Here is a 19,796-nt window from a genome sequence, read left to right as displayed (position 1 = left end):
GAATACACAGGAACTGTTTATAACTAAGGCCACATGTTATGTGTATCTAAATCTCTTCTACTTGAAAACACTGATGTAAACTATAAAGTAAATAAATTGGATTATTTGAGAAGTGAAATGTAATTTACTGTTATCACTTACTTTAACCAGTGAGTCCCTACAGGCACATTATTTCAGGAAGATCAGAAAAAAGGATGGATTACTGGGAGTGATTAAAGAGTTTCACCTAGGAAATATATTCAGTTCCAATTCCAAGATAAAATTTAAACAATGCTGTTGCCTCCAAAATGGAAAATGGGTGCAATGAAATCACTCCTTCATGCCTACAAATAGGGATATCTCTATAGAAGTTACTCATTAGCTTTTGGTTGGCTTCTGTTGTCACTATTTTCTCTCTGTTTTAGTGTAACAAGTAAGAATGACCAGTAGATATTAATAGGAATTTGGCTAATGAGTATATGGGAGCAGTATTAAGCTCCTGAGTTAACATGTAAGCCATTGTTACTATACAGAAAGTATTTATGTTTGACTGTGTTTTGTGTAAGCACCCATTATGTTATGACTGTGCAATGCTCTGTTGCAATTTTGATGAACAGAATGTGTGTCCTATTTAACCAGCTAGCCCTTTTACAAGTAAGGGCATGTACATACTATGTATGTATATATTATATATACAGCACATCTAAGGGCAGCACTTCAGATGGAGGGAGTGTTGGCCCTGAACTTGCAAATAGATGCACATTAGGGCTGCGCAAAGCTTCGGGTGGTGATTTGATTTGGAGGAGATTCGGCCCGATCTGGTAGCTGAATCTCCAAATCCAAATTGAGTCAGGGGACCAATTTAAAGGTCCGAACCTATTCAAAGCTCTCCGAAACTTTGGAAAAGATTCGGAGAGCTTTGATGATTCGGGCAGTCCCCAGTGGCTGCAGCAGGGAGCTGTAGCCGACTCCAAGCTGGTAAGGAATAAGGGTAAGGGAAGGAGGAGGGGACCATGGGGGGACCCCTGCCAGCCCCCCAACCACCCCCACTCTCCCCCAACCCGCTCCCCCAGCCCCTCCATGCCTGCCCCCGCCCCAGCTCAGTACTTTAAAGAGAAGCCCCGGTGCTCATGAGGTCCTGCTGGACAAGGGGGCAATCCCTGCTGTCCCCCACTGCCCCACAATGCATGGCTGGCTCTGCACGAGCCCTCTCAACCCCCCCCCACTCCCCCAGCCCCCCCCATGGGTGCCCTGCCTGAGCCAGCTCTGACCCTTTAAGAAAAAAGAAAACCCAAGAAAAGCCCTGAGACCCACCACTCCTGCAGTGGCCTTGGGGCTTTGGGGGGCTTGTGCAGAACCCCCCACATGGCATGGGGCAATGAGGAGCAGCGGGGATTGCCCCCCGCCAGCAGGAGCAGTGAGTGCGGGGGTTTTCTACTTTTTTTTTTTTTTCCTTAAAGAGCTGGAGCTGGCCTGGGTGGGACACCTGTGGGGGGGGCTGCAGGAGCGAGGGGGAGGTCAGGGGGCTTGTGCAGAGCCCCCCATGCAGCGTGGGGCAGTGGGGATTGCCCCCTTTCCAGCAGCTCCAGCTGAGTCGGGACTTTTTTTTACAAGAACCGGGAGCTGGGGCAGGCAGGGGACGGGCCTCCCTGATTCGCAGATTCAGCTGAATCAAATTGGAACAGTGATTTGAATCACCGAATCAGATCACTGCCCCCCAAATTCACTGAATCTGAATTGGAAGTGAATACTAGCTGCTTTGTACAGGCCTAATGCACATGGGCACCCTGTCTGGATTATATTACAGGATTGGAGCCACTGTTTCTTTCTTTCCTTAGTTGTTGTAGGACAAGATTCTAATATTCTTATTCACTGAAATCAGTGGAATTCATTAAGGAATACAGCTGTGCTCACCATGAGTTTTGGAATCTAGCCCAAAGTTATATCACATCTGGGTAATAAGCTTCTTTATTAATAACCAGGCTACTGAGGTACTTTCCCCTTCTTCTTTAAAACCATTTAACTTATTTTAGCTGGTGGTCTCAGTTCAATGACTCCACTGTGTTTCAGATGCTTAAACTAATTTTGCATATTTCAACCTGAATTTGTGGTACAATTTCCTCATCAAACTTGCCCACCCTGGAGTACTTAATAGGAAGGAAAGAAAAATGAAGCTTGTGGCTTAAAAGCAGGCAGAAAGACATAGTACTCATTACACAGAAGGGAAAAAATCCCACCTGTGTACTATGGAGAACTGGAAGGAAATTAGCTGCCAGCCTTCATATTGGCACATCTCCAGTAGTGACTATCTGGGTCCCACTCCTTTAGTTATTCCCTTTAAAAAAAAAAATAAAATTATCAGAAATGTTTATTCAGCCATGAATGAAATGCACCAATCAGACAGGTCTTATCTGATAGCAAAGTAATGACTGACTACCAAGTCATGTGGCAGAAAAAGCAGTACTTGTATACCTTAAAAGGCTGTAGTAATGTGTCTTTACCTACAAAATGCTGATTAAATAATCAAGAGGAAGAAAAAAAAAATCAGATAAGAAAAGGGAAGGCACGCAACTTAGCAATAATAGAAACACAGAGCTAGTCTTGAAGAGGAAAAAGAAAAGTTTACGAAACCAGATCGTATTGGCATTCATCTACTAATATAATTTTGTGTCTACCCTGTCATGCATTTACAGCTGTATATTGTCAAGTACTCCTGAATACTAAAAATGGATCTTCATCTTCCTATCACAGTCAATGGCACCAAGATATACATGAAGCTGAACTGAGGAACCATGCAAGCTTCTTCTTGTAAATCTTACCCTTTTGCCCTGTCTCCTACTGACAGTTTGGTATCCCTAATAGCATTGCCATATGTTAAACTAGATTGCAGGCTTCTAGAGACCAGGAACTCAGCTTTCCACGTGAACAGAAAGAGTTGAACAGCATTTGACTACTGTTAAACTCACACATTGTTAGAACTGTTGGGAAATTTTCCAGTGAAATTTTCTTTCAGTATATAAGTGGCTTTCCCATTAAACAAGAATTTTAGTAAGAAAAAAATCCATTTTCATTAAAAACATCTGGATTTTTAATGAAAAAAACAAACAATTTTTTTTTTTAATTTCTGGTAATTCAAGTAGTTTGTTTTTCTGACTTGTAAACCATAAGTTGAAAGAATTTTCTTTACAACAGTAATTCATGTTGTCTCTGATATTTTTATGGTGAAAAAGATTTTTCCCAAGCAGCTTTGTAAATGAGACAATGTATGAACCTCAGTGAAGTATTAACCTGGAGCCACTTTTGGCCCCATGCTCCCTTATTAAAAAATAACCACTGTTGTCTACTGCAAGGTGCTTCAGATTCTTGTAGTTTGTACTGTGAGCATTTCTTTTATTAATATTTCCTTGGGAGGGGAGAGATCATAGTATATGTAATAGGTAGCTCAGGGCACCCAAACTTTTGGAAGACTGTCTTATCTGCCACAACCCCATGAACTTCAGCAGGTGAGAGGGAGGGGAAGAGAAAGAGGAATGGCTATAAGGCCTGTGCGAAGCAGCTAGTATTCGCTTCAGATTTGGCCATTTTGGGGGACAGTGATTCACTTTGGTGATTTGATTCCAAAAAAGTCCCGACTCACCGGGTTCTGCCGGGCAGAGGGCAATCCCTGCTGCCCACCCCCACTGCCCACACTGCATGGGGGGCTCTGCACGAGCCCCCTGACCCCCCCCCTCCACTGTCCCAGGGCCCCTCATGGCTGCCCCACCTGCCCCAGCTCTAGCCCTTTAAAGAAAAAGAAAAAAAAAACTGAGAAAAACCCCAGACTCACCACTTCCTGATGGCAGGGGGTGATCCCCACTGCCCCCTGCTACCCTGCACCACATGGGGGGGGCTCTGTACGAGACCCCCAAACCCCGAGGCTGCTGCAGGACCTGGTGAGTCCCAGGGTTTTTCTTGTTTTGATTTTTTCTTAAAGGGACGGTTCTGGGGCGGGTGAAGCAGCTATGCGGGAGGCTGGGGGAGTAAGGGGGGTTTGGGGGGGCTCGTGGCAGAGCCCCACATGCAGCATGGATCGCCCCCCCCGTCCAGCAGCACCCGGTGAGTTGGGGCTTTTTTTTTAAAGCACCGGGAGCTGGGGCAGGCAGGGCAGCCACGTGGGGGCTGAGGGAGCAGGCAGGGCCTGGCAGGGGTCCCTCCATGGTCCCCTCCTCCCTCCTCCACCCCCCCCTGCCCTGCCCCGCTACTTACTGGCTCCAAGTCCAGGTCCAGCTCCCTGTTGCAGCTGGCAGGGACTGTCCAAATCATTGAAGCTCTCTGAATCTTTTTCAAAGACTTGGAGAGTTTTGAATTGATTCGGACCTTTTTATTAGTCCCCTGATTCGATTCAGATTTGGTGATTTGGCCACCGAATCAGGCCAAATCTCCTCCAAAATTGAATCAGTACCTGAAACTTTGCACAGCCCTAATGGCTATTTAGCAGCTGAGGTTCAACTCTCCTAAATCACTCCACTAAATCTAACTCCTTTGGGGCTTGCAAAGAGAAATGTTAATGGGGAAAAAGGGGTTGGGGGAGGGATGGGGGCTGGTTTTAGAGACATGCCTCTGCATGTTTTTTAAATTGCTCTTTTCTACACTGGGGCAATCAGGCTGCCACATGACTTCTTAGTCAAACCCAACAAAAGAATGGTATACAGGGGCAGGAAAAACTGTACACCCCCATTGGTTGTAAGTTAGAAAATAAACATGATGATACAGGAATGCTAAGCAAGGGCAGTCCAGCTAGTCAGGAACTTAGGAGGCTTCGGGTCCATCCCCTGCTTTGCCATAGACTTTCTGCACGTGCTTCAACAAATCTCTTATGGTCTGTCTACAAAGTGAAGCATAGCATAGAGATTCCTGAGCTAGCCTGATTACTGGAAGCAGCCCCCAAAGCAGGGAGTTCTATGTGAGCTAGGTTATCCCGCTTTTCTGCAAAACTCCACACTACCATGGCTAAACTGCTGCTGGTATCTGAAATAGCTCATTTAAAGCTAGCTTAATTGTCTTGGTGCTACATTGCATCACAAACATACTCTTAGTTTGTCTGGGATTCTGTTCCCCCTCTGTAAAATGTCCAACTTCTCAGGGCTATAGTGAGAAATACATACCTATTGGCCAGGGGTATCTTGGAGGCAGTGTGTGTGTGTAGGTCTCCAGGAGTGGATGCCACTCCAGACAGTCACATCTCATCTGGTTGAGGACGCATCTGATTCTGCACACACGTGCAGTTATCAGCAGGGATCTAGGTTTTCCATTTCCCACGGAAACATGGAGAAAAACATGGATTCCCGCTCCCCGCCCTTCCTCCCCCGTTCACTCAAGAAAAACACAGATTTTTAATTTAATGGAGAAACTCACAGATTTTGCACTTTTACAAATTGCTCCAGAGTTCCAGCCTGCAAAGGACTGGGGTGGGAACAGAAGGAGGGTGATCAGCCTGGATAGCAGCTTCCACAGGTAAGTGTTGGGCAGGGCTGGAGTTGGGTCTGCCAAGCCAGGGGGTGCATGGGGCTCAGGGCTGTGGGATGGGGCCACTGGTGGCTCGTTCAGGGGGCAGGGAGTGGGGCTGGAATCCCACTGCTGCCCACAATCCCAGGGGGATGGAGCAGACCCATGCCTGCAGATCTGTGCACGGGGCAGGGGTGAGCACAGGTTGCCTGTTGCGGGCTCCCCACCCTGCTGCCCTCCCCTGGGGCCTCCACAGCCCAGTAGGTGGGACCTAGCAGGGCAGGGCACAGCGGGGCTGTGTGGGGAAACTCCTTGCCATCGTGAGCCCTGCACTGCCCTGGCAAGGCACCTCCTGCCTGGATGGCAGCACAGTGGGGCACAACCTCATGCCACTACCCCTGCAGCTGCCACATGAGCAGGAGATACCTCACCAGGGCAGTGCAGGGCTCACAGCAGCAAGGAGCTTCCCCATGCAGCCCTGCTCTGCCAGGTCACACTCACTAGGCTGCAGAGGCCCTGGAGAGGGCAGCAGGGCAGGGAGCCCAAGCCCACAGTGGACAGCCCACCCCTGCCTTACGTACAGATTCGGGGACCTGGGTCCCCCCCTGCCACCCAGGAGTGCACCCAGTGGCAAGGAAGCAGCCCCATCCCCGCCTTCCCACCTAAGCCCGCAGCAGGCAGGCAACAGGTAGTGGGGGTGCGGGGAAGTGGGCTCCATGCTGTGCTCTGCTGCAGCAGCTGCTGCCTCCTGCGGGTGGGAGCCAGGGCTCAGATGCTGCTGCAGGAGGCAGAGGGCTGTGGACCTGGGTCCCTGGCCCCATAACCCTGGCAGCTGGGGACCCCTCCGGCAGGGCTGGGGGGGTGTAACGGGCTGTAGGTGGAGGGTGAGGGGCACCAACAGGGCTGTGGGAGGGGGAGTGAGGGGTACTAGCAGGGTTGGGAGGTGGGGGAGAAGTGAGGGACCCCAGCAGGGCCAAGGGGCTGTAGCTTGGGATTGAGGGGCCTGGACCTGCGTTCTGTGAGCTAAGGGGCAGAGGGACCTCTGATTTTCCAGGATAAAAAACTCCAAATCAAATACTAAAATGTATAGGTATTTAGAATGTATTTTATTATAGTGATCGAGGCGCTGGTAGGCTTCCAAATTGCTTTAAAATTGTAAATATATCAAGAAAACATTTTGTTCAACTGATACTTATCTATATAGTGGCCTTTCATTTTAATCATGGATTTGGGGTTTTTAATCAGAGAATTCTCAATTTTTAATCAGAGAATATGCTATTTTTTTTTTTTTATTAGGGAAAACCAGGATCCCTAGATATCAGCAGGTGAGAATTGTGTTTTGTTTGTGTATTTATTTCTGTCTTTATCTGTTTGTACATTAATCAACATGCACACTAGGGTTAAATGTTACTCACTTGGAAAGGAGAATGAGACAGTTCAGCCCTCCAGCCATCAACCGCAGAAAGTTATTTCACTTTTTGTGTGGACCTATACAGGTTTTCAGTTGAGCCTCTCTCTTTCTGCAAGTAATCAGAGGCGGGGTGGGAGGAAAATCAATGCCAATTTATCTAGCCACCCAGCCTCAACAGAACAGAGCAAGTATAATACATACATACACACAATTATGAAGTGTTCAGATACTAGAGTAACAGAGGCTTTTAAATAGATAGCACCCATCAGTAAGCAGACTTCTGATTGAACAAGAACTGATCTAAAACACTGAGGTTTAAGCCTTTCATTCATTATATCAATCACAAACAATGGATGATCTTTTCCATAAGAAAATTATAACAACTAAGTGACAACAAATCTCTCTTGTCTCTCAAATGTTGTGTAGTTCACCTTGACTTAAACTCCCTGAAAAATAGTTGGAGTTTTTGATTATTTTCTCTGAGAGTTAAGTACATTATATAACAAAGACTACATCCAGCGATTTACATTCTCACTCTAAGCACAAAAGAAACAAAAGCTGATGACACTTTTCATCCCTCTTATATCACAACTGATTTCATACTCTTTAGAAACAGAGGATAGTCTTTATTTCTTTGCTGACAATATTAATCTTCAAACCTTTTTAGAAGTTCATTACATAACACAAGCCAGGAAAGTCAAAAACACACAGTAATAACTGACTGAAAAAGCCTAACTTCTACAGGTAAATCTTCTGTAGATACGGAGGTTGTAGTTTAAATGGTTCACAACCTATCAGGTGCAGAAGTAATTCAAGACATTTCAGAATTTTGAACTAACTAGAACATTTTTCTGAGTCAAAATCCCAGCAAGGCCGACATTTTCTTCCCACTTTCTTTTGCAATAAGCTTAAAGGTCATAAACACGTGGATCACTGGTCAAACTAGAGTTTACGGTTTAGAGCAGGGCTGTCCAACTGGCAGCCCACAGGCCTCATGCAGCTCGGGAGGGGTTAGGTTGCAGCCCCTGGGCTCCTGCCTAGCCACTCCTCTCTCTCGTGCTCCTGCTGCATCAGCAGTTGGGATATCTGGGTTCCTTCTCCCTCCTCTGGCTGCCATTTGTTGCTTCTGCCCCTGTGTGTGGAAGTGCAGCATGCGGTGCAGAGAGCTGAGGGTGAGTCCTGGTCTGGGGTGTAGGAGAGAGGATTAAGAGGGGGTGGAAAATCAGGGCTCCATGGGGAGGTGAAGGGGGATTATGCCCTTGTATTGCAGTCTTGGTGGGAAGGGATGCCCACATAGGCACCCAAGGCAGCAATAGGGGATCTACCTATATGGGCATTGGGCACACAGTGTACCAAAGAAGTGATGGGGGAAGTCTGTGCTGTATGCAGTCAGTGAGCTATGCATTGTCTGGTGCAGCCCACGCAGCATGTGGCCCACTCCCATGCACTTCTAAGCATAGAGTTTAGAAGCTGGACAACACTAGCTTGGGGGTACAGTCTGCTGACAAGCTGCAGACAAAAGAAAGTACTTTCAGAAGTTGAAGATGTCTGGGTTTCTTGAAACGAAGAATCTCGAAGGATCCCATGGTTATGGACATTCTTGTTACTTTAGATGACAAAATCCCTTAGTGAATGCTGCAAATGTGGCGTTTTTTTTTCAAAGATTTCCTCCTCCACCAAACTCCATGAGTGAAAACAATGTCTTACTCAGTTATATATATATTATATATATATATATATAAGAATGCTAGAAAGACACAAGTGAAGGTAGAGAGTTAAGATGAAAACTGAAGAGGAGAGTTGCTTAAAAGATGCAAGGGAAACTTCAAATTTTCCAAGAGGGATATTACTTGACAAACAGGGAGCAATACAAAGACCCCAAAGTGCTCTCTTTTTCACAGCTGGATAGATTTTAGTAGCTCTTGCTCTTAAATGACTTCAGGCACTCACTTATTTTGCCTTTATAGGTTTACCTGTACTCTGTGTCCCTAATATTCCTTCAGAAAAGGATTCATCTAGTCTGGAAAATATCACTCACAGTATGGAAATCGTTATATTGGTATAAAGAGGGATTCAGTCACTCATGTTGTCATGGTGCTAAAGCCTCATCATTCTTTACAATCCATGTATGTACACACTTCCACGTACACCCATGCCCATATAGGGGAGACAGTAATTCTTTAACTATAATTAAGACATTTCACCTTTGTAAATAGAAAACTGAACTATTGGCCAATAAAGGATGCTTACCATTCTGCTTTAGACCAAGGGTTGCCAAACTATGGCATGGGTGGCACAAGTAGCATACGACAGATTAGTGAGGCAACAGACACACTGGCAGATAGGACAGGGAGCTCAGATCAGGCAGGGACTCCAAAGCAGAATGCAGAAAACAGAGCAATAGATGGGCAGGGAGCACAGGGCAGGGAGAAGAAAGCAAAGCAGTAGATTGGGCAGGGGGAAGAAATCAGAGTGATGCTTAAGGAGAGTGTAGAGCTAATATGTGGCATGTCTGCCAGAAAGGTTGGCCCCAACTGCTTTACAGAGTTTCTCTGCACTGCAATATGTATAGCAAGGCTTGGCAGAATTTGATATATAAATTTTTTATAATTTCAACAGCTAAGAATTTATGTTTATTTTTAAGCATTTGTTTCAATTTTTATTGATTTAAAATTTCAGAATTGCACAAAATTAAGGGGGCAGCCATTTTAGTAATGACAGTATAGTGCTAAAAGCTTTATAAAGTCACATGTCAAAATATAAAAAGTAAATATACATAAATGAATAAATCATACCTGCTTTAAATCATTCTGTTCATTCATCAGGAAAGAGCCTGGTAGGCAAGGACCAGCAAAGGAGGGCAGCAGCACTCCCAGACCTCTGGGAACACAGGGAGAGGCAGCCTTGGCCCTCAGCCCCGCTGCTTAGCTAGCCCACCCTGACCTGAACCAGCCCAGCCTGGCCCTAATAGACCCTGCTGCCACCAGGCTGGAGCCTCAGAAAGAGCAGCTAATTGCTTAATTGATGAGTCGTTAGGCTGCCTATTGTTTTCTCTTTAACCCCTCAGCCCTCTCTCTCTCATTCTCCAGTAATAGAGTAAGGGCTCCCTGTTATAGTCCCCTTTCTATAAATTTTGATTTTTATCAATGGAAAACATTTTCCATTGGTCTGCCAGTGTGAGGCGAAATCACTATTTATCAATGTTTATTGATAAAAATCTAATCCTGCCAATCGTACTTATAGTCTACTGTCTCTGTGACTCAAGAGTACCTGAGGATGTGGAATAAACCTTTAATTTTTATTATTAAATAGTAATAATTTCCACCCTAACAAATATTAATTAGACTGCACTGTATTGCTGTATCTGACAGCAGTGATCTCACGCTTTCTTGGTGCATCTACATATGCCCGGGACTGTACATTTGGTAGTGTGCAGTCCAAACGGCACATGGCTAATTTTAACTGCTATGTTGCCATAGCAATGAGCTACGGCAACATAGCCGAGCTCCGGCAACGTAGCTTATCGCTATGGTGACATAGCATTAGCATCACGGTTTGTACCCGCCAATGCTACATCACCGTAGTGACGAGCTACATTGCCACAGATCATCACTGCGGCGACCTAGCATCTCATGTAGATGTGCCCTCTGAGAACAGAAGATTTACATTTACAGCATGTGCAAGCCAGATTAAACAAAGTGCTCCAGAAAATAATTTATTTTCCTCCTTCTCTTTTCAAAAAACCAACACAGGAAAGAAGCCTTGATACTACTATGTAGTAACACTGCACAACTATATATTTCCATTGGAAATACATGTCATGTTATACAAATACATGCAAAATAGTGTAGTTATATAATAGCTCAGTGAGGAAAGTAAAAAATGACCTGGTAAACCCATTATGAATCAACTTGCCCTATGAAGCAACTAACTTTTAAACAATTTAAAGTATCCTACAGACTCTCAGTTAGTCAGTCAGAAATGACTCATGCAGAATGCTGACATCTGAATCAGTAAATTCTCTGAAATGAATATTTTAACACAAACACTGAAAGGACTTTTAGACACATCTGTAACAATCCAAATACTCAAGATCTGAGAAAATAATTTCCAGAGGTTAGCTCACCTCTCTGGTACCATAGAAAGGATTGAAATTATGCCGTTTTTTCCATATACAACCAGTTCCCTGTACTGTTCCAAATGTCAGGAGAATAGATTCAGCTGTAGAATATCCTCAGCTGACCATCCAACGGGCATACGTCTTTGGATGAGGGAGCCTTGCATGTCATGTATAACAGCATCTCTGTGCTGACAAAATGGTAGCAGTGCACTTCAAAATAAAACACATCCAATGAGCTTTACTTCAAAGCATCCCAGCACCATTTTTTCAGTGTGGGGATGTGTGATGACGCTGATACATGGGATGCACAGGCACTTTTAATTAGCGAGGCTCACTAATTAAAAGTGCCCAGTGCCGCATCCCAACACATGTAAAAATGCCCTTGTTTCTCTTCTTCTATCTGACCATGTGTCCTGAATGTTTTAAATCAGTATGTTCTTTTATATTCAACAGATTTACATTTGCAATACATTTTCTGATACAGCATGTACTAAACTACTGTATCCTATTCTGAACTGATAAAGGAAAACAGGGAAACAGAAAAATAAACCATGTATTATCCAGAAGTAATGCTGGTCTCTCAGGCCCCCTCTATATATTACAGGTATTATGCAATTAACTGGTTAATTGCATGATTACCTTGAAACCAGCTGCATGTGCAAAGTAGCTATCATGCTATAAAAAGCTCCAACAAGCTATAAAGTTAGACCTTGAAAATGCATAGTAACTTTATATCTGGTTGCTATTGAGCTTCAATTTGCATGTGTAGCCCAGTCTCCCCTGCAGCTGGTAGCCCTGTCAGCTGAGGGGCCTCCCAACAGTGAGATCTTGCTTCCTGCTGGCACAGGAGGAGCCTGGGATCAGGCTTCCCTAGCACTGGCAATAAGGCATGATGGGCTGTAATGCATAATCCCACAATTCTGCCTCCTACCATGCATGGATGGTATGGCAGGAGGTGCAATTGTGTGGATCATGAATTAGATCCCATTATGTCTTTATCTGTATGTGTAGAGGGGGCCTCAGCAATGCAGTTTATCATTGCACATGGCATCACAGCATGAATCTCACTTGGCAGTGCTAATATAAATGACATGTTGTCTATTAAGAAGGCCACAAATTATTTTGTCATTAGTGTAGAAAGACAATGAGATGCCCCTGAGATTGTTATTAAAATGATTAATAGCTTGTAGTGGATACCATATACCCTAAGGAAAAGCAGTTTTATCTGCCAGTCAGATTTTATAACTCTTAATACTTCTTTGCATGGCTAGGAAATATTTTTGTCAGAGGATCTAATTCACATTGGTTTCTTGCAACACTCACAACATGAACTCGGAGAAGTTTGGGGGTTTTTTTGCTCCTAAAACTTAAGGCTTGTTTCTATACCAATGCAGAGAAGAGGAAAGCTGCATTCATTTTGAACAAGACCAGAATTGGGCCCTTTCTGATTGCAAACAGCAGGGACCTGCTTTTTTTTCTGTTTTGAACTGAAGCATGCAAATTCTCTTAAGTTTATGAACTTGCTGCTCCTCTCCTTGCTTAGCAATGTTTTTGACTTGCTCTTATCATAGCAATGTGCCTCTGCCTCAGATTTAGGTTTTGGAGTTGTGCTTAGTTTGCCTTTGAACAGACATAGTAGGGTGCCAAATTGTTTGATAATAGATCTCTATTTAGATCCCAAGCTTATTTCCTTATCCCCAAAGTTTGTGTTTTTTATAAGGATAATAATGATTAAGTTTATCTTTGAGGCTATTGTCTATTCGTGTGTTTAAAAAACTCTCCTGGTGCAAACAGGCATAGTATTAAGATGGTTGAGCTGCAAGTAAAAAGAGAAAGAGAGAGAGAAAAAGAGATTGCTCTAAGACAAATTACAAGAGAAATATCAATATAATGTACATGCATCATTAGAGCAACATGTTGTTGATGCTTGGATAGAAGGTTTATATGCAGGTATGTAATCAGATTGTCCTTGAAATATATGACTAGAAGAGACCTCCTGTGCTATCATGTATAGTTCTCTGTGTTTGCAGGCCACCAGTTATCCAAAAAAGTCCATAAGAACATCTGCTTAGGTCCCTCTCAGACATCACAGCCACAAAGCAATGAATAGTTCTACCAAATGACATCAGGCATGAAGAGGCGGGACCACCAACCCAGATCCAGATGGATGACATGACAAAACAGTGTTAGTACATGGTGAAATCAGTATATGGTGTAATTCAGACAAAACGCAGTGTCTAGTATCATGCTTGATGACTCATGAGCATGTGTGCAATCTCCAACGTTCTGAGAGCAGGGAGTAGACATTAAGCCCTGCACTTCTTCATGAGGCCATGAATATTATTTACGAAGGCAAAACTCCTCTATAATACATCTTCTTGTGCGGTGTCATCTTCATAAAATAAACAGCTATGCTCTGACCTGTGGGATTACAAGATACTCTACGGCAGCTTTCGACTTTTTGCAATATTGTTGCAAGCACAGAGGATCACGGTCTAAATCAGGGGCAGGCAATTATTTTGGGTGGAGGGCCACTTAACAAGCTTTGGTGAGCTTTCGAGGGCCGCTTGGGTAGCCCCACCCCTTGACAGTTGCCCCGTCCCCTGGTTGCCATCTTGGGACCAGACTTCCCACCCCAATCCCTGTTGGTTGCCACTGGAAATCCCTCCCCCTGCCCCCCAGAAATAATTATTTTGGGAAGGGGGGTTGCCATCTTAGAACCAAAAGAAAAAACAATTCATATACTAAAAGTCAAACACCTACTATAACATATTTTAATTTTATTACAAAAAATATTTTTGTCACAATTTGTGTTTGCATACTGTATATAGGGTGTTCGCATAATAACTCAAAAATAAATTCTTAATCTTGTATATTGTGGGGGTGGTGGTTTGAGGGATGTGGGCAGGTATGTTGGTAGGTTGTGTATATGTGGGGGCAAGGTGTGGGAGCATGGCATTTGTGGAGTATGAAGAAGTGTGGTGGGGGTGTGGGGACCCCCCTCATAATCCACCCATGGTGCAGCAGCAGGTAAGGGCACTCATGCCCAGTGCATGCACTGCCACCCAGCACATGGCTCCAACCAGTGCTTCACATTGTGGCAGGGAGCGAACCCCTGCCAGGATGTCTCTATTGTCTTGTAACTCGTGCAAGTGTCTATATACCTAATGGTGCTGATATTGTGCAGAGTACCTTAAAAGAACCTCACAGCACTGCAGACTGGCGTGGCATCCCAGCAGAGAATCACTGGTTTAATTTGCACTTAAGAATTTTCAGTGTAGAAGATTCCACAACCCATACAGGTAAACTCTTCCACTGCTTAAACACTGTCATACTGGAAAAATTCTTACTAATATTCTACCGAAATTTCCCTTGTTGCAATTTAAGCCATTAGGTCGTGTATACACATTTTGTTTTTATGGTGTAATGAATTTCACCTAAGAAAGCTGGAGTCATTTCAGTGATTTTCACGGTCCCAAGCCTCAACTTGAAGTACTAAGAACCAAGACTTTAAGAAAGCAGTATTTCATTTTTCTATTTTTTTCTATTTTGAAAAAATATATATTATCAATATTTTTCCTGGGACTAAAACAGAGTTTGTTCACTGTTCTTTATGTGCCCCCACACTCAACAACAGTCAAGGATAAATTCATGGAAACCCAATTACTTTACCTTGAAAGATTCACCATACAATACTTAATGCATTAATCTGGTGAACAGAAATGTACGTTAAGAAGAATGCTTGTTCTTTTAATGTGACCATTTGTGAATGTTAATTTGAACTTAAACAGAACAAGTGTGGAAGGATGTTCAAAAGAGTTCACAACATTTGCATGATGGTAAAGAACTTCTGTGTGTGGCTTCTGTGTACATAGTAGGCGCATATTGAGGTGTCTTGCTCCTTACACTCATACAATAGGTCATATAAGCATTATATAGTGTATGCCAAATATAGAGTTAATGGAACAAACAGAGCTAAAAGGGCAAGAGAGTTGGAGAATTTCAGTTGTGTCATTAATTGTGCATTAAGATGCTATTTAATGTTTCTCTATTTAAAAAAAAAAAAGGTTTTCTACAGTCAAGGTGAGTCGGAATATAAGCAAGCTGAGACAGGACTCAGTAGTTAAACCAGAAAAAAAAATTAAACAATGGAAAGAAGAAAACAGCCCATTTTCTATTTATTGGATTTTAGCCCTTAAAGGCTTTGTGAATAACAATGATCATCCTCAAGAAAATATATTTTACGTTGTCTTAAGAAAAAGCCACCCCAAAGATATCCTGTAAATGAGATTGCCATTTCAAAACTATTATTTAAAATTAATTTTAAAAGCTAAAGATTTGGAATATTTTTAAATACAATCATTCGTTTATTACCATGCAGCTTCCAGGCATGTTATTACCAGGTGTAACATATGATTTGTTACAGTTTATTAGAAAGCTGATGAGCATTTCAAAGTGACAAAAGCATTTTTATCCACACTTAACTGGCAATAATCACAATCAAACAACAGGTGACATTTAGAAACAAAGTTTAAAACATATAATCCTTTACCAATACTCTAATCCACGTCAGTTTGGCTGTTATCCCAACTTTCAGAGAAGTTTTACAGTAAACTGTTTACTTTTCTCAAATTACATCTCAGGGCTAAATGGTGCCAGCAAGAACTATGCATGGATAAAAAGGATCTTCTGGTTCATTGCCTGATCACTGGAAAAATACACTATTTTTGCTCTCCCTTCCCCTCCCACCCACCTCCACAATGAACACACATGAAATTACCCCATATGAAGAGTAATAAAGCTAGATGTGGTGGTGGTGTATGAGACTAGGGCTGTAACATAACATGATCCCCATTATTAACTTTGCAAGGGATCTCTGGGAGAGTTACTAGTACTGCTTAGCCTGCTCCCAATGATGTTTATGCATTTCATCCAATGAATACTGGTACCTAATACAAAATGAATAAATAGTATTGGGAATGGGTCAGAACACAGGGCCTTGCTCCATCCCAGAGGGCACAGCCAGACTCCATCTTAGTTCATAACCTGGTTGTTAGCCCACCCTCCTAAGAAGTGGAAGATGTAGGCTCTAATTCCCTCTCACTGAGCAAGGCCTAGAGCCAAGGTCTCCAATATCTTAGGCAAGGGCCCTGACCAGTAGGTTATTACTGGGCATAACATGGAGGAGTCCCCCTCATTCCAGTAATATGCATAATATCAGTTCCAAAAAATCACTCAATGCGAGTTTTCTCTTTTTAATGAACTGGGGACTTATGTGGAATACATGAGCTTCCTAGACAGAATTGGATCACAAGAGTGCTTAGGTCTAGGTAGACCATCTGCTTACTCCTCAACATGTATAGTAACACAATCCTAATTACATAAGAATCTGTTCCAGCCAAAATAGATGCACGTAAGGAATCTAGACATCTTAATTGTTTGGTGTCTACTGATTGGTGTCAAATATGCTGCACTTAGTGACTTTGACATAAGATCCACTTTGACGTCAGAGACACAGAATAGATTCATAGATGTTAGGGTCAGAAGGGACCTCAATAGATCATCAAGTCTGACCCCCTGCATAGGCAGGAAAGAGTGCTGGGTTCAGATGACCCCAGCCAGATACCCATCTAACCTCCTCTTGAAGACCCCCAGGGTAGGGGAAAGCACCACCTCCCTTGGGAGCCCATTCCAGATTTTGGCCACTCTAACTGTGAAGAAGTGCTTCCTTATGTCCAGTCTAAATATGCTCTCTGCTAGCTTATGGTCATTATTTCTTGTGACCCCAGGGGTGCCTTGGTGAGTAGAGCCTCACCAATTCTCTTCTGTGCCCCCATGATGAATTTATAGGCAGCCACAAGGTCTCCTCTCAACCTTCTCTTGCAGAGGCTGAAGAGGTCCAGGTGCCCCAGTCTCTCCTCATAGGGCTTGGCCTGCAAGCCCTTAACCACACGAGTGGCCCTTCTCTGGATCCTCTCCAGGTTATCCACATCCCTCTTGAAGTGTGGCACCCAAAACTGGACACAGTATTCAAACTGCGGTCTGACCAGTGCCCGATAGAGAGGAAGTATCACCTCCTTGGTTCTGTTTGTCATGCATCTGCTGATGCACGATAAAGTGCCATTAGCACTTTGTCACACTGACGACTCATGTTCATCTTGGAGTCCACTAGGACTCTGAGATCCCTTTCCGCTTCCATGCTACCGAGCACATCATTTCCTAGGCAGCAGGTGTGCTGGACATTTTTCCTCCCTAGGTGCAGCACTTTGCATTTCTCCTTGTTAAATTGCATTCTATTGTTTTCTGCCCATTTGTCCAACCTGTCCAGGTCTGCTTGTAATTGTTCCCTGCCCTCCGGTGTGTCCACTTCTCCCCACAGTTTTGTATCATCCGCAAACTTGGAAAGAGAACACTTCACTCCCTTGTCCAAGTCACTAATGAAGACATTGAAGAGTATCAGTCCAAGGACAAAGTCCTGCGGGACCCCACTGCCCACGCCCTTCCAGGTCGATACCAACCCATCCACCACTACTCTCTGGGTACGATCCTCTAGCCAATTTGCCACCCACCGGACTGTATAGTCATCCAAGTCACAGCCTCTTAATTTATTCACCAGTATGGGGTGTTGTTCACCAGTATAGGGCCTGGTACATAGTAGGGGTGTGTGAAATGGGCCATATTCAATTCAGATTCAGCCCAAATCAGGGACAGCGATTCAATTAGTTGATTCAGATCACTGTCCCCAATTTGATTTGACCAAATCCAAATCTAAAGATTCGATGATGATTTGGAGAATCAGCAATTCGGCCATAGACACAGCTTTAAATGTTTTTTCAGCATACCTTGAGGTATCAGGCATGGCTCGTGAATGCTGCAATGCTGGGGTGGATGGAGTGTCCCACAGGAGCATGGGGTCCCCCTGTGTGCTTGGCAGAGAGCCCAGAAGTGGACTGGAAGTACTTCCGATCCACTTCCGAGTCTGCTGAGGAGTGTGCCGAATCGGACCGAATCTCCGCCAAATCGAATCAGGGACTAAAGCTACGCACAGCCCTAGTGCATAGTCAAAACTACTTGCCTGAGCAAAGAGGATTTCCCTGGGGAAGACTTATGAACATAAACCCTAAATCTCTATCTGTAAAAATATTCATTGACTGCTGTAAAATAGTTGTAGTTATTCTAATGATGATCCCATGCAGTCATATACCACAAAGGCAACAATTCACAAAGTGGGCAGGTCATGCCTTACCCAAAGTGAATTCTTTTGGCTGGTTGGGTCACGTGCAAGTCTTTAGTTTGGCAATTCGCATCACTTCTTTCCAGGTAGCTGGGCAGGCTCAGGAGAACCCACCCCCCTTTTCTGCTAACTGCCAGCACATTCTTAGACAAGTTGTCATCCTGAAGAGCAGCTAAAACAAACAATGTCTGGCTGAGAAGAACAAAACTATAAACTGACTATGGGTCAATTAGCAAAAAACATTTTCTGCTCAATGGATATCAAAGATTCTGGTGGTGAGGCATTGGGGTTTTTTTCTCCTGTCAACTGCATGCCAGGCCTGGGAGTCATAGGAAGTCAGATCATCTAGATTCTGCAATTGGTTTTCTGTCTACTCTGGATCAGTCAATCAGATTTTTTGCTTAGAGTTTCATGTCCTTGGGTTCAGCCATCTCAACCTTCTGTGGTTGGAGAGTCTCTGAGGTCTTCTTAGCAAGATGGCTGACTCGCACCTAAATCCTGGTTCACACACTAAGCATCTAATGTATAGCTGATGGCAAGGTCTTGATATAACCAACCAGGATCAGGAAGCCATCCTGCTTTTCATGTAATGATACCTAGTTCTCCTGTATTTTCAAGGGTCCATGTATACAGCTGGTGTGCCCACAGTGCTGAATTCTACTTCACCCTGCTGGGCCATGTAGATTTTCCATCCATTTTGGTAGGCATCATTTGACACCTTCAGAGATCCTTCTGTTATTTAAGAGGCACATGGGGAATTCTTCCAATGGGGAATTTTAACTTCTGCTACAACATGTTTGGATGCTCATAATTCTAATTCCTTTTGACTGTATATGGCATACAGGTCTCAGACATCTGTGTGAATACTATAAAGATCCCCTTCCTCCACAAACAGACTAGTGGTTCCAGCACTTTGCCAGGACATGGAAGACTTAGGCTATAGGGGTTTTGAATTTAAACTTCTTATTTCCTGTTAGAGATCCCTAGTCCCCAAGTAATAGATACAGCTGTTAGCATCCTCTGTCCCTTTCCTCTTGTCCCATTGGATAGCCAAGAGAAGAAAGATGAGGCCAGAAGGAAAGCAAGAAAGAAGCTGCCTGACTCCATAGTCTGCCCTGGGAAAGTGGGAACCTTGGGTTCTGGCCTCTGTTCCCAAGGCTGTTTCTGCATCTTATACAATAACTCTTTAACACTAAACACATCACAGACACTAATGTATATCTGGAGTCATGCCATTGTATGTCCTGGAACTATTCTGCACTGCATTTTAGTGATGGGATACAGGATCTGGCCCAATGGAATCACATCAGCCCCTCTACCTGGAGAGAGAAAAAGAAAGTCTGGTAGACTGATAGTAGCAAACCTCAAGGTCTTGGACTTTCCTTTAAGAAAATAAGAAAGCCCACACACTCACAGTACTTGGTATTCTCCAGTCCATCTTGTCATGTGGGACACCAGCTAACTCTACTGTGACACCTCTCATTATGCATCTCATCTGCCCTGCATAAGCTGGATGTGTGGTGAGAAGTGTCACAAATACTGTATACTGGAGTTTGGGCATTGGCTGG

At 43.8% G+C, this 19,796-nt stretch overlaps 2 long non-coding RNA genes across 3 annotated transcripts in view; one reads left to right on the top strand and one right to left on the bottom strand.

The window, feature by feature from the left end:
• The window catches only part of LOC102564556 (uncharacterized), a 200,689-nt gene that overhangs the window by 81,503 nt on the left and 99,390 nt on the right, over positions 1–19,796 (bottom strand). The window contains exon 1 of one of the 2 annotated variants that reach the window (XR_009460831.1): positions 6,879–7,002. The exons of the other annotated variant lie outside the window; for it this stretch is intronic. This is a non-coding gene — a long non-coding RNA (uncharacterized LOC102564556). Of the gene's footprint in view, positions 1–6,878; positions 7,003–19,796 lie in introns of those variants that run through there. 2 annotated transcript variants of the gene reach the window in all.
• Positions 3,374–13,867, top strand: LOC109283809 (uncharacterized). Its single transcript, XR_002091074.2, has 4 exons — positions 3,374–3,482; positions 5,403–5,472; positions 6,760–6,788; positions 13,025–13,867. It is a non-coding gene; the product is annotated as an uncharacterized LOC109283809 (long non-coding RNA).

The sequence above is a fragment of the Alligator mississippiensis genome, chromosome 3 (assembly GCF_030867095.1).
Source record: "Alligator mississippiensis isolate rAllMis1 chromosome 3, rAllMis1, whole genome shotgun sequence".
NCBI lineage: Eukaryota > Metazoa > Chordata > Crocodylia > Alligatoridae > Alligator > Alligator mississippiensis.
Note: the sequence above shows the minus strand (reverse complement) of the source record. Positions and strands in the feature narration are given on the sequence as shown.